The sequence below is a fragment of the Dendrobates tinctorius genome, unplaced genomic scaffold (assembly GCF_039654945.1).
Source record: "Dendrobates tinctorius isolate UK_male_01 unplaced genomic scaffold, ASM3965494v1 ptg000228l, whole genome shotgun sequence".
Classification (NCBI taxonomy): Eukaryota; Metazoa; Chordata; class Amphibia; order Anura; family Dendrobatidae; genus Dendrobates; species Dendrobates tinctorius.
The window spans coordinates 2,392,320-2,399,633 of NW_027361895.1; the positions used below are offsets into that span (position 1 = coordinate 2,392,320).

At 38.2% G+C, this 7,314-nt stretch overlaps 1 non-coding gene across 1 annotated transcript; it reads left to right on the forward strand.

Moving 5' to 3' along the window:
- Window positions 1-343: 343 nt before the first annotated feature.
- Window positions 344-416, forward strand: TRNAV-CAC (transfer RNA valine (anticodon CAC)). Its single transcript has one exon. It is a non-coding gene; the product is annotated as a tRNA-Val (tRNA).
- Window positions 417-7,314: the final 6,898 nt, after the last annotated feature.

Below are 7,314 nucleotides of genomic sequence, written 5' to 3' on the forward strand. Positions count from 1 at the left end.
CTTGGGAGTAAAAGGGGCTAAAATGAAGCTGTCATCTTTTTCAATAGTACAAATTATCTGATCTACGTACAGATGTATCAGCATAATCTGCCCATAGGTTCAGAGCCTGCAATGCAGCTTCAAGTATAGAAAATCATTCCATTCATGTAAATGTAGATTGTGACTTGTAGCATTAGCTGCTGCCTGCAGTGATACAGGTTGTGGGTTATATTCCTCTATTCCTGAGTACATCAGACTACAAGAAGAGAAGACATCATACAGAAGGAGAGATTGGAAGTTGGGTAACACCTGGGACAGAGTGACTCTACTCTGTCAAATCAAACGAAAAAAAATCAATCAGTAAGTTTCCGTAGTGTAGTGGTTATCACGTTCGCCTCACACGCGAAAGGTCCCCGGTTCGAAACCGGGCAGAAACAGTTTTTGTTTTTTCTTTTTAAATACATTAATATATATTTATGACCTAAAACAATTATCCACCAAATAAATAACATGAAGCCCCTTAAATCAGACTCCATCAAAGTTCTCGTACACCATAGCGTATAATTTCATACAAATGTCGATGGATAGTTCGCGCTGACACTGAGGCATCTTGAGCCTGCAGGACAGCTTGAATTTTTTTGGAACTTCATTGGGGCTGCTTATCCACCATCCAGACTATCCTGCGTAGCAACCTTTTATCAATTTTTCTTTGCCATCCACATCCAGGTGGATTAGCTAAATTTCCATGGGTTGGAATTATGTTGTGCACCATCAAGATCTCTGGAGATGGACTTGTAACCTTGAGATTGTTGACATTGTTCAACAATTTTGTTTATTTAGTCCTCAGTCAGTTCTTTTATCCTCTTTCTGTTCTCCATGCTTAGTGTGGCACACACAGACACACGATGCAAAGATTGAGTCAACTTCTTCCCTTTTCACCTTGTTTCAGGTGTGATTTTCATATTGCCCACACCTGTTACTTGCCACAGGTGAGTTTCAACGAGCATCACATGCTTGAAACAAAGTTGTTTACCCACAATTTTGGAAAGGTGCCAACAATTTTGTCCAGCTCATTTTTTGGTTTTGTGTGAAATTATGTCCAATTTACCTTTTTTTCTGTTTTTTTTTGTGTTGTTCCGATACACACAAAGGGAATAAACATGTGTAATTGCAATAATTTTATTGGAGAAATAGTTCATTTTCTGGAACATATTCAAGGGTGCCAGCACTGTCAGCCATGACTGTATATGCATGATGCAAGATCTCACATTGCGTAAAATGTAGCCTTCAACTCATTTTCAATAGTACAAATCATATGATCTCTGCATCTATACTTTTAAAAGACTATATGGGTAAAATAGACCTTCGGAAACACAAACCTTAGTTTGGGGTTAATAATAATAATAATAATAATAATAATAATCTCTTTATTTATATAGCGCCAACATATTCTGCAGCACTTTACAGTTTTGCACACATTATTATCACTGTCCCCAATGGGGTTCACAATCTAAATACTTGGTCATTTATCTGATCCAATTAAATTTTGTTAAAAATCACAATAATAGTTAGATTTTTGTAAAATTATAGTGCGAAAACCCACATTAGACTACAGCTACAATCCAGTATCACCAGAAACATCACAAGCTTATTCAAGCCTACCTGTTCAACCATTGTCCCAATTCACGTGCAAATATGCAAAGCCATGGAAGTTTCTATAGTGTATGGTTAACACACGAAAGGTCTGAGGATCAAACCCAGGCAGAAAAATGTTTATTTTTCTTTTAAAAATATTTCTAGAATCTTCTTTTCAAAGATGTGTGAGTGACAGAAACTCCTTCACTTATAAAGAAATATTTATCTACAAAAAGAGTAAGAAAGAAAACTAACAAAAAAAACTATTTGACATGTGAGGACAGCTAGTTCTTTACTGCGTCAAATTCATGAAAGTCCACAAAGAGAAGAAAACCAGCATGGCCAAATGAATCCTTGAAAAGTTCAGGCCCAATTCATTATCAGCGGGATTTTTAAGTCACTTATTTGTCTTGTATCCGTTGATATCTTTTTTACTCCAAATTCTGTATTTGAACTTTTTGCGAATTACTATCTCAAAAAAGTTCACGTTCAGCTAAACGGTTGCAAAAAAACTCATGCACAAATAAAATCACTGCAGCCAAATCAGAATCTCAATCTGCAGACACGGTGTTTCGAGCTTTATCCTAAGTCATATTACAAGACTCGTTAAAGGGTTGATTGTGACTTGTAGGATCGCTACTACCAACAGGTGACACTATAGAGTTCAAGTCCTCTTTTTCTCTGAAAAGGCAATTTGCATATTATTTTCCCAGAGGAGCATTGCACGGCGAATAAGCCTCCTTACCTTGAGAAGCCAGAGCTGGCATGTCACTCTCCACAAGGAGAAACCTTACCCCTTAGACCTCAGTCCAGAGCCTCTCACCTAGCCAAATCAGTTCTCATACTTTGCACTGACAAGAGCCAATAGCTCGAAACACCGTGTCTGCAAATTGAGATTCTGATTTGACTTTTATCCTAAGTCATATTACAAGTTTTGTTAAAGGGTTGATTGTGACTTGTAGGATCGCTACTACCAACAGGTGGCGATATAGAGTTCAAGTCCTCTTTTTCTCTGAAGAGGCACTTTGCACTGAAAACATCGGGAAACCCTAAAGACAGCAAACAGTGATGAACATTAAAAAAGTTAACAATTCTCTGTAATCATACTGACCCAAAGAAAAAAATTGTCTTATCACATATATGACAAATGGCATAAAAACAATTCATAAATTGTTGTTGAAGTTCTACAAACATTTCCTCAGTTTTGGAAAGGTACCAACAATTTTGTCAAGCTCATTTGGGGGTTTTGTATGAAATTATGTCCAATTTGCCTTTTTTCTTTTTTTTGTGTTGTTACAATTCACACAAAAGAAATAATCACCTGTATAACTAAACATGTGTAATTGCAATAATTTTCTTGGAGAAAAACTTCATTTTCTGGAACAATTTCAAGGGTGCCAACATTGTCAGCCATAACATACATGATGCAAGATCTCACATTCAGTAAAATGTGACCCTCAACTCATTTTCAATAGTTCAAATCATATGATCTCTGCATCTACACTTTTAAGAGACTAAATGGGTAAAAGAAATCTTCAGACACACAGGATATCACTCCAGTAGAGAAGACTGAAGTACGCTTTTTAAAAAGTTGCAAATGATGAATCAGCCAAAAACATCTGGAAATCCAAATGACAGAACCCAATGACAAACATTAAAAAACAAACAAAATGAAGTCAACTCTGTAATTGCACCAACCCCAAGAATAACATTTTCTTATCATACATACCACAAATGAATGGCGTCAAAGAAGTAAAAACAATTCCTAAGTTGTTAATGTTCCACAAAAATATTGCAACATTTATACCCCATTCTTTGCCAACTATGCCGATATGGGCGGGGTGTTGTTGGGAAATGCCTCTTTAGCCAAAGAAAGAAAATGGGATAAATATGGCTCAGAGGATAAAAGGTGTTAACATGGTGGGGTTGGCAGAGTTTGAGTACACTCCATTGATCAACTACCCTCAAGGAAACAGAAGAATATCTACAGACAGGAAGAATAGGTTCAGAGGCGCAATGCAGCTTCAAGAATTAAAAAAAATCCTTTTAAGGGTAAACTGTGGCTTTTAACTTTAGCTGCTGCCTTCAATGATACTGGTTGTGGGTTACATTCCTAGGGAGATCAGATTACAAGAGAATTGCTGGATTAATTGAGAGAAGACATCGAAATGAGTGAACGAAAGATGGGACACATCCTTGATGTGCAGGCACAGCGGGACTGCCTCATCAAATTGGAATGGTAAGTTTTCAGGAAGTTTCTAAAGTGTAGCGGTTAATACATTCGCCTAACACATACAGTCATGGCCAAAAGTATTGACACCCCTGCAATTCTGTCAGATAATATTCAGTTTCTTCCTGAAAATGATTGCAAACACAAATTCTTTGGTATTATTATCTTCATTTAATTTGTCTTAAATGAAAAAACACAAAAGAGAATGAAGCAAAAAGCAAAACATTGATCATTTCACACAAAACTCCAAAAATGGGCCGGACAAAAGTATTGGCACCCTCAGCCTAATACTTGATTGCACAACCTTTAGCCAAAATAACTGCGACCAACCGCTTCTGGTAACCATCAATGAGTTTCTTACAATGCTCTGCTGGAATTTTAGATCATTCTTCTTTGGCAAACTACTCCAGGTCCCTGATATTAGAAGGGTGCCTTCTCCAAACTGCCATTTTTAGATCTCTTCACAGGTGTTCTATGGGATTCAGGTGTGGACTCATTGCTGGCCACCTTATAAGTCTCCAGTGCTTTCTCACAAACCATCTTCTAGTGCTTTTTGAAGTGTGTTTTGGGTTATTGTCCTGCTGGAAGACCCATGACCTCTGAGGGAGACCCAGCTTTCTCACACTGGGCTCTAAATTATGCTGCAAAATTTGTTAGTAGTCTTCTGACTTCATAATGCCATGCACACGGTCAAGCAGTCCAGTGCCAGAGGCAGCAAAGCAATCCCAAAACATCAGGGAACCTCCGCCATGTTTGACTGTAGGGACCGTGTACTTTTCTTTGAATGCCTCTTTTTTCTCCTGTAAACTCTATGTTGATGCTTTTGCCCTAAAAGCACTACTTTTGTCTATCTGGCCAGAGAACATTCTTCCAAAATGTTTTAGGCTTTTTCAGGAAAGTTTTGGCAAACTCCAGCCTGGCTTTTTTATGTCTCGGGGTAAGAAGTGAAGTCTTCCTGGGTCTCCTACCATACAGTCCCTTTTCATTCAGATGCCGACGGATAGTATGGGATGACACCGTTGTACCCTCGGACTGCAGGGCAGCTTGAACTTGTTTGGATGTTAGTGGAGGTTCTTTATCCAACATCCGCACAATCTTGAGTTGAAATCTCTTGTCAATTTTTCTTTTCCGGCCACATCTAGGGAGGTTAGCCACAGTGCCATGGGCTTTAAACTTCTTGATGACACTGCGCACGGTAGACACAGGAACATTCAGGTCTTTGGAGATGGACTTGTAGCCTTGAGATTGCTCATGTTTCCTCACAATTTGGTTTCTCAAGTCCTCAGACAGTTCTTTGGTCTTCTTTCTTTTCTCCATGCTCAATGTGGTACACACAAGGACACAGGACAGAGGTTGAGTCAACTTTAATCCATGTCAACTGGCTGCAAGTGTGATTTAGTTATTGCCAACACCTGTTAGGTGCCACAGGTAAGTTACAGGTGCTGTTAATTACACAAATTAGAGAAGCATCACATGATTTTTCGAACAGTGCCAATACTTTTGTCCACCCTCTTTGTTATGTTTGGTGTGGAATTATATCCAATTTGGCTTTAGGACAATTCTTTTTGTGTTTTTTCATTTAAGACAAATTAAATGAAGATAATAATACCAAAGAATTTGTGTTTGCAATCATTTTCAGGAAGAAACTGAGTATTATCTGACAGAATTGCAGGGGTGTCAATACTTTTGGCCATGACTGTAAAAGGTCCCCAGTTTGAAACCGGGCTGAAACAGTTTTTATCTTAAAAAAAGATATACAAGTCCTTCTCACTAAATTAGAATATCATCAAAAGTTTAATTTATTTCAGTTTTACAATGCAAAAATGTAAACTCATTCTATAGAGTCATTACACACAGAGTGATCTATTGCATGTGTTTATATTTGTTAATGTTGATGATTATGGCTTACAGCCAAAGAAACCCAAAAGTCATTATCTCAGTAAATTAGCACACTTTATAATACCAGCTTTAAAAAGGAGTTTAAAATCCGAAATGTTGGCCTACTGAAATGTATGTTCAGTAAACGCACTCAATACTTTGGCATCAATTATTGCATTAATGCGGCATGGCATGGCGGCGATCAGTCTGTGGCACTGCCGAGGTGTTCTGGAAGTCCAGGGTGCTGTGACAGCAGCCCTCAGCTCGTCTGCATTGTTGGGTCTTGTGTTACGCATCTTCCTCTTGACAATACCCCCATAGTGGGGTTAAGGTCAGATGAGTTTGCTGCCAATCAAGCCCAGTGATACTGTTGTTTGTAAACCAGGTATTGGTACTTTTGGCAGTGTGGACAGGAGCCAAGTCCTGCTGGAGAATTAAATGTCCATCTCCATAAAGCTTGTCGGCAGAGGGAAGCATGAAGAGCTCTAAAATTTCCTGGTAGACGGCTGCGCTGACTTTGGTCTTGATAAAACACAGTGGACCTACACCAGCAGATGACATGGCTCCCCAAACCATCATTGAGTATGGAAATCTTACACTAGACCTTAAGCAGCTTGGATTGTGGCCTCTCCACTCTTCCTCCAGACTCTGGGACCTTGATTTCCAAATGAAATGCAAAATTTATTTTCATCTAAAAACAACGCCTTGGACCACTGACAAAAGTCCAGTTCTTTTTCTCCTTGGCCCAGGTAAGACGCTTCTGGCGTTGTCTATTGGTCATGAGTGGCTTGACACAAGGAATGCGACACTTGTAGTCCATGTCCTGGATACGTCTGTGTGTGGTGGCTCTTGAAGCAATTACTCCAGCAGCAGTCCACTCCTTGTGAATCTCCCCTAAATTTTTAAATGGCCTTTTCTTAACAATCCTTTCAAGGCTGCGGTTATCCCGGTTGCTTGTGCACTTTTTTCTACCACACTTTTTACTTCCACTCAACTTTCCATTAACTTGTTTGGATACAGCACTCTGTGAACAGTCAGCTTCTTTTGTGGTTTACCCTCTTGTGGGGTTTTTGTGAATGATTGCCTTCTGGACATCTGTCAAGTCAGCAGTTTCCCCCATGATTATGGAGCCTACTGAAACAGACTAAGGGACCTTTTTAAAAGCAGGCGTTTTTTGTTAATTATTCTAATTTACTGAGATAATGACTTTTGGGTTTTCATTGGCTGTAAGCCATAATCATCAACATTAACAGAAATAAACTATATCTCCATATATCTATATGTCTATATTTCCCCTTTTCACATGTGAAGCGCCATGAAATAAATGGCGCTATATAAATGCATAATAATAATAATAATAATAATAATTAACACTTGAAATAGATCACCCTGTAATGACTCTATAGAATATATGAGTTTAACTTTTTGTATTGAAGAACTGAAATAAATTAACTTTTTGATGAAATTCTAATTTAGGGTACTTGCATATAATAACCCACTAAAAAATTCTCCACCAAATAATAATGTATAGTCTCCTAAAGAAATTAAATAAGACTGAAAAAATTGTATATCTAATGAAAGCAATATCAGAA